This window comes from Sycon ciliatum, chromosome 9 (assembly GCF_964019385.1).
Source record: "Sycon ciliatum chromosome 9, ocSycCili1.1, whole genome shotgun sequence".
NCBI classification, from domain to species: Eukaryota; Metazoa; Porifera; class Calcarea; order Leucosolenida; family Sycettidae; genus Sycon; species Sycon ciliatum.
This window is the reverse complement of record NC_088651.1, coordinates 13,035,645-13,042,401: the sequence shown is the minus strand read 5'-3', so window position 1 is coordinate 13,042,401 and position 6,757 is coordinate 13,035,645. Positions and strand designations below refer to the sequence as shown.

General features: G+C 48.3%; 1 long non-coding RNA gene across 1 annotated transcript; it reads left to right on the top strand.

The window, feature by feature from the left end:
- The first annotated feature begins 1,676 nt into the window (after positions 1-1,676).
- LOC135824645 (uncharacterized) lies at positions 1,677-5,500 on the top strand. The gene is made up of 2 exons (XR_010554900.1): positions 1,677-3,070; positions 3,823-5,500. It is a non-coding gene; the product is annotated as an uncharacterized LOC135824645 (long non-coding RNA).
- The last annotated feature ends 1,257 nt before the right edge of the window (positions 5,501-6,757 follow it).

The following is a 6,757-nucleotide window of genomic DNA, read 5'->3' as shown; positions in this document are numbered from 1 at the left end:
GACAAATAGGATTAGACAAGAAATGAGTCTTGGTAGCAGACAAGTTCTTCTTCTTCTTATCTTCCCGAACCTTACGTTATTTGTCTTTTCAATTTCGAATCCGAAATCTCATGTCCAACATGGCGCTCCTCAATTATGTTCGCATCTCCGTTTTCAACGCGAAAGGCAGTAACTCACTTTTTAAGAAATGAGTCAGTGTTGTGGCGTACATGTCTATAGGGACTTTTAGAGTTCGGTACTTTTGCCGTACTGTATGTTTGCCGTGGACATGGAAATCGAGTCGCACGTCTAGCGGCTAAGGGCGCAGGCCATGCAGCCGTGGGAACGCAGGACATAAATGCATGTATTATCCGGCAGTCACACTGTGCACCTACTGCTTACACAGCTGCATAATGCCGTTTATTATTTTTTATTATTTCATTTTACTGTATTATTTCTTTCGGCAACGCATATGATGATCATGATCATGATCATGATGCCTGTGGAGTATGCGGCCTCAACAAAGATCACTGAGCCGTTCGTGCGCCTTATTGTACCGTCGGATACATCAACGCCTCCAGAAGAAGCGCCTGTTGCTCCATACCAGTCCTCCACACAGCCTCCGACCGTTGCGGGCGCGGAACAGCCTCATTACGTTCGGGGCCATTCTCCCGGGTTGATTCTATCGTCATCTCTACCCGACGATTTCCGCCTACATCCTGTACCATGGCCGGGGATCACTAGCCTGGATGACGCCCCCGGAGGCTTGGGCACCGATGTTATCCTTGATGCCATCGGTGCTGTTCGACAGCGGGCCCGTCAGTCAAGTCAGCAGCGGCAAAAGAAACAGGAAGAAAGAGTGGCACAGTTGCGCCCCATGCTACCGCCGGCGCGACAGCTTTTGTTGGAAACGGCTGATGAGAAGGGTGTTTCAAATTGGTTATCCTCCATGCCATCTTTCGTAACGCCCAGTTCAATCCTGAACTAATCGGATTTTCGTGATGCTGTTTGTATTCGATATGGTTTGTCATTGGAGGGAGTGTCCAGTTCCTGTATTTGTGGGCAAGACATGACAATAGATCATGCCATGAGTTGCCCGGCGGGTGGTTATCCAATTGCAAGACATAACGAGACCCGGCACATTCTGTCGGAAGCTATTCGGGAAATACTGCCAGATGTGGAGAAGGAGTCTCTTTTCAAGCCGTTCGAAGGAGAAACACTACCACATCGAACTGCGAACCGGTCTTTGGAGGCGCGTCTGGATATCAGGGCGCGGGGCTTCTGGACCCGGGAGCAGGATGCCTTTTTTGATGTACGGGTAACGCATCCGAAGGCAAGCCTGCTGTCGCGTACGCGAAGGACTAAAGGGACCGTCACTTAATTTTTGCCGACTACCCGCCAAAAAAATATTTTCGTTTCACGTGTCAGACACGTCCGCGAGCGCGTACGATCGACTCGCGCGCGCCCGCGCTACCTTTCACGTCAGGCTATCTGTTCACGCCACATGGCTGGATAGCGCGTACATGCAAACATGATTGAAGACTTGCAAAATCAATTTTTTTCTTCGCCGTACGCGTAAGACTAAAGGGACCGTCACTTAATTTTTGCCGACTACCCGCCAAAAAAATATTTTCGTTTCACGTGTCAGACACGTCCGCGAGCGCGTACGATCGACTCGCGCGCCCGCGCTACCTTTCACGTCAGGCTATCTGTTCACGCCACATGGCTGGATAGCGCGTACATGCAAACATGATTGAAGACTTGCAAAATCAATTTTTTTCCAAGTCCAGGCGCTAGGCGTAGGCAGCACTAATCAGTCTAATGCCTAATGCCCAGGCAGCTGACTTTATTTTCGGAGAAACACTACTCATTGTAGTAAAAAGTAACAATGAATAGCGATATCATCTAGGAAGGATCGCTACCCTAACGCGAAGGAAAGGCCTTGCGCGGCTGCTCTACGAAGTGTTGAAGAAAGACTCATCAAAGTTTAATAGTTGGTGGACGAACAACTCGCTGGCGCCGGAAAACTTGGCCCCCAACGATGGTGTTTGGTGAATCATCAAGCATAATGTCTTGTAGCAGTGTTCACCGAGGAAGGAGAACGCTCTAGCCGCTGCTGTTGTCCGTTTCATCCACGTTGGGCGTTAGCTGCACCGCGCCTATTGTGTTTTAGTATTCCATGGACACACATTAGCATTCAGAGCGATTGTGGAGCCACAATTTACTTCACACAGCGTTGTATTGTCCACGAGCGCAAACTTCATTATCAGCAGTAACTGTTACTCTTCATCCTACATGTAGACTTGGAGTATACACGGCCTTGTCACGACAGCGACAGCTCTACAGAGTGTTCAAGTGAGAAACATTAATTTCTATTGTTGGTGGACGAATAAATGGCTGATTCCGAAAAAACGCGGCCTGCACCGATGGTGTTTGGTGGATCATCAAACAGGGTGACCAGCAGTGTTCACCGAGGAAGGAGAATGCACTCGCCACCACTCCGATTCATCCAAGTGGGCGTTAGCTGCGCCGCGCCTATTGTGTTTTAGTATTCTATGGACGCGCACTAGCGTTCTCAGCGATTGTGGAGCCACATGTGACATATCTTCATGCGGCGTTGCACTGTCCAAGAGCAGAAACGTCAGCAGTGACCCATCATCATACATGTAGGTTTGGAGTATACACACCATGCGCCAATGGGCCTTGGCACAACAGCGGCAGCTCTATGGAGTGTTCAAGTGAGAAACATTTGTTTCGACTTTTGGTGGACGAACAAATCGTCGGTGCCGAAAAACGTGGCCTGCGCCGATGGTGCTTGAAACATCAAGCCTGGTATGTGGTGACTGTCAGTGTTGATCGAGGAACTTGGAAGGAGAACACTTAGGCCGTCGACCGTTCATCCATTTCGTTAGCTGCACCAAGTCTATTGTGTCCTTGTATTCCATGGGCACACAATCATGAAGCATGGCGTCTGAGGTGTGTTCACAGAGCGGGGAGATGCTCTTGCTGCTATCTTATCCGTCCTGTGTATTCCCAAGTGCCGAAGGCTCACAACGATGGTGTTGGACAAGTCAGATAAAATAGAGTCAACGTAAGTACGCATGTGTACTCTTACTGACTGAAACATAAGTGGGGTGTAAGAGCTAATTCAAATGGTATCGTGACATTCTCATGTACGAGGTTAGTGTGTAGTACTTGTTACGTACTGAATTCTGTGACTTTGTTTTGTCTCCATATACTGCATGCATTCACGTTTCACAGTTATCAGTTTGACCCTGAGTTCATGTCTGTTATCCCGTGTCTCCTCTACTTATTTTTGTTTCCACACGGTTCATGGTGTAGCGCTGCACGTGTTCCGTTAGTTAGAACTTCAGCATAAATCGCAACTACTTGTACTTTCAGACATGTCACGTGATTGTTGCCAGGGTTTGAGCCAATCAGAGCGTTTACAGGCAGGGCCTGAACCCCTGATCATGCCTTGCCTGCCAGCTCTACTACGATATTACATGTCACGTACCCGCGCGCGCGCACGGTTCTCCTGCGCTTGGGCTTGCTTTCCCTTGGTAGTTGGAAGTCAGTGGCTGTTAGTACTCTTAGATTATGTACAGAAAGTGGTGGACATCACGCAACTGCAGTGTAAATTAAAGGGTGGTTGTCAACTGACAACCGCATAATTTTTCGACATAATTAATAAAAGAATTTTCATCTAAAGAGTGAAAAGCAACTAAATAGAGCGGTTGTCGGTTGACAACCCCCTTTTATTTAGATTATGTATCTGAAGTAAACACAACGTAGAAATATCACAATTGTCTCTTGTGTATTATATCCGTCTGATGTCACCAGATCGTCACACGGTGCTGTGACCAAGATACGGATCATGCCGAACGCTGATTCAACTGGACGAATCGCGAGGCTTTTCAGATGCAGGGACACAATGGAAACTGAATGACTTCAGAACAGCACTGAAGCGTTATGTTATCATGCAAGACGCCTTTCTGCGCCGCACAAACACAGGCGGTACTACAGCAGAAGATGTCACTCACTATTCTGCAGGTGCACTGGTGACAGGCGCATGCAAGTTCACCAGAAGGAAGCGGTCTGATGTTAATGGAATGCCAGCAGTATGAGAGGGTGTGCATTCTGCGGCGGATCTCACCTGGACAAGAGCTGCGCGAAATACACAACAGTAGCACAGCGGAAAGAATAACTGATTGAACAGAAGCGTTGCTTTGTGTGTTTGCGCACAGGGCACCGGTCAACTCAGTGCAAGGCCACCCGCAAGTGTAATGTGTGTTCTCGCATGGGTCACCAATCAGAGTCACCATCATGTCACGATCTGCCCTGAATCTCAACAGAAATCTGACAGCAGTACCAACATAGTAGCTGACCAGCCCGTGGCTGACGAGGTACCAGCATCTAGCGCAACAGCAGCTAGTGCAGCATCAACCAGTATCGCCATTGACCGTAAGATAGTCAGTCGTCTTGATCGGTGCAGATTTCCTCTGGGAGTCTCAGTTGACGTGGAGCACCAGAGGACTTCCGCCAGGACTACAGTTTCTGCCTACCACAGTCGGTTTTGTGGTGACTGGCCGAACACGTCACTCCAAGCACTCAAGTACGCCGATGAGCAGCCATGCCAGCTATCGTTTCTCTAACTGATGCAACTTCCGACTCCTGCACCATCCCAGATCTGTGGGACCTAGACTGTGTTGACATCCAGGATTCAGGCAATCTTACTAACAACGACCTAGCCAGTAGGCCATTCATCATTGTTCTACGATTTTGCCTGCCACCAATCGTCATGACCTGCGATACTGAGAAGGCCATTTTACAAATCAGTGCCAACCCAGCATACAGAGTTGCGACACGATTTCTGTGGTTCGCCAACTCCGACAGTCCATCAGTCACCCCATCCAGCCTGTTCACGCTCATAAGCAGTCCATCTCTGCTTGGCGCGTCTATACAGCATCATTTGGCACAGCAAGATGACAAAACAGCTAGCAGTGGCTGTTGGTGAGAACATTTTCTGCTGTGCCATTGGAGTGTGCACGATACACAAACCCTGCTCTTTTGTTGGCACCGCCTATGTAACTTACTGCATAGGGTGCAAGGTGACCGTTGTCGGTTTACATGTACTCCAGTTATTACACCGTGCATGCACTGAGTCTGTGCTGCACTGTGCATCCATAGGTGTTCGTTTGCGGTAGCGCAAGGTGACACGCAAGGTTGATGGATTGTTTTGTCCGCTGCTATTCGAAGCTCTCGGAGTCGGAAGCGTTAGCTCTGTTTCCCCTGTTCCTCCCTGCGCGGAGTCTGTAGTTCTGGCTTGCAGTTGCTGTTACATGCATGTTGGCAGTTGCATGTGTGTTTGGTTTTCAGTTGTCTTTATTTGTTTTGTGTGGACGACAGTTCAATATTCTAGCAGTTGTTGCACTTCCTACTTCTGAAGTACATTCCGTAGTTATCTGCGGTTGGTGTTTGAGAGAGCAAACTGTGTTCTTCTCCAGAGTGGAGTAAACCATTCGCTTGTGTCTGAGGAAAACCCTGTGTGTTGACGAAGAGGTTGACTTGGCTGTAGAGTGAAAGTACCACATGGTCACATGGTCCACAAAATCTTAGAACTACTTGTAACTTAGGGTCTTCTGGCGTATGGTATAATTATATGAGCAGCATGGGAGTGAAGTAAAAGACTATGAGCTCAAACATTCAGTCTTTCAGGAGTAGGTGTTTCATCACGGAATAGGTTCTGCAGTTCACTTACACACTGCAACAATGGACCAGCAGTGTCCAGCATACAATAGAGTCATGTGAATATGTACTGTATGCATACTCACAGCTGCAAGGCCAGTGCCCCGTGGCTGCTTGACTTCTCAATCGATATAAATATTCACAACAGTAAGACTCTGTGATCAATCAGAGCTGTGCTTCGAAGTAGTCACAAATGCCCCATGATCAGTCACAAAACAAAACTTGGCAACCAGTCACAGCTTCCACGGTGCCCCAAGACCAGTCACCAGAAATGACCGTAGTAAATCTGCAGGGAGTTTCATAATCTGTTCATTGCAGAGTCCACTATGCTATGATTCAAGAGGGGGGTAGCGTTCCTGCGGATGCGGAAAACTTGGCTGGAGCCCGAGTGTCACGTGAACCCTGATTTTTAAGACTTATTATTTGTTTTACGATGAGCCTATTATACGCGATACAGGCTCAGAACACACTTTTCGTCTAGTTGGCATATCAGGGATATAGGGCGGAGCAGCCCATATCCCCAATTATGACACGCGAGTAATACTAGTAGTGAAATACGATTGGCGTATTTTGCCGGACTGACTGCGGTAATGTAAAGCTAAAATAAAGCAGTCAGTTTGCCCTTAGCATGGCCTTGTCATGAGGGTGCCACATCCGTGGAAAGGCAACATGCCGGCTAATCTCCCTGAGAAGTTGAGTGGTTATCAGCAGGCGATAACGCTGTGTCGATGATGACCTGTTGATGCCCGACAGGAACCTTGCGAGGAGAGTCATTGGGCCTGACGGGTAGGTAAAGCCAACTTCCACATGAAGTTTGCGGATGGCCGACATGTAGACATGGACAGATCGGGGCTTAAAAGTTCTGAACAACTCGGCAGCAAAATAACACATAAAGTAAAAAGTCATCACCTGGCAATGGATTCCAATCATGCCCTTGACAGAACTGGAAGTAACGGGTATCGGCGGAAAAATATTTCCGGCTGGTGCCAGTGCTGCTAGCTGCAGCACGGAGTCCGGCAACTGAGAGTTG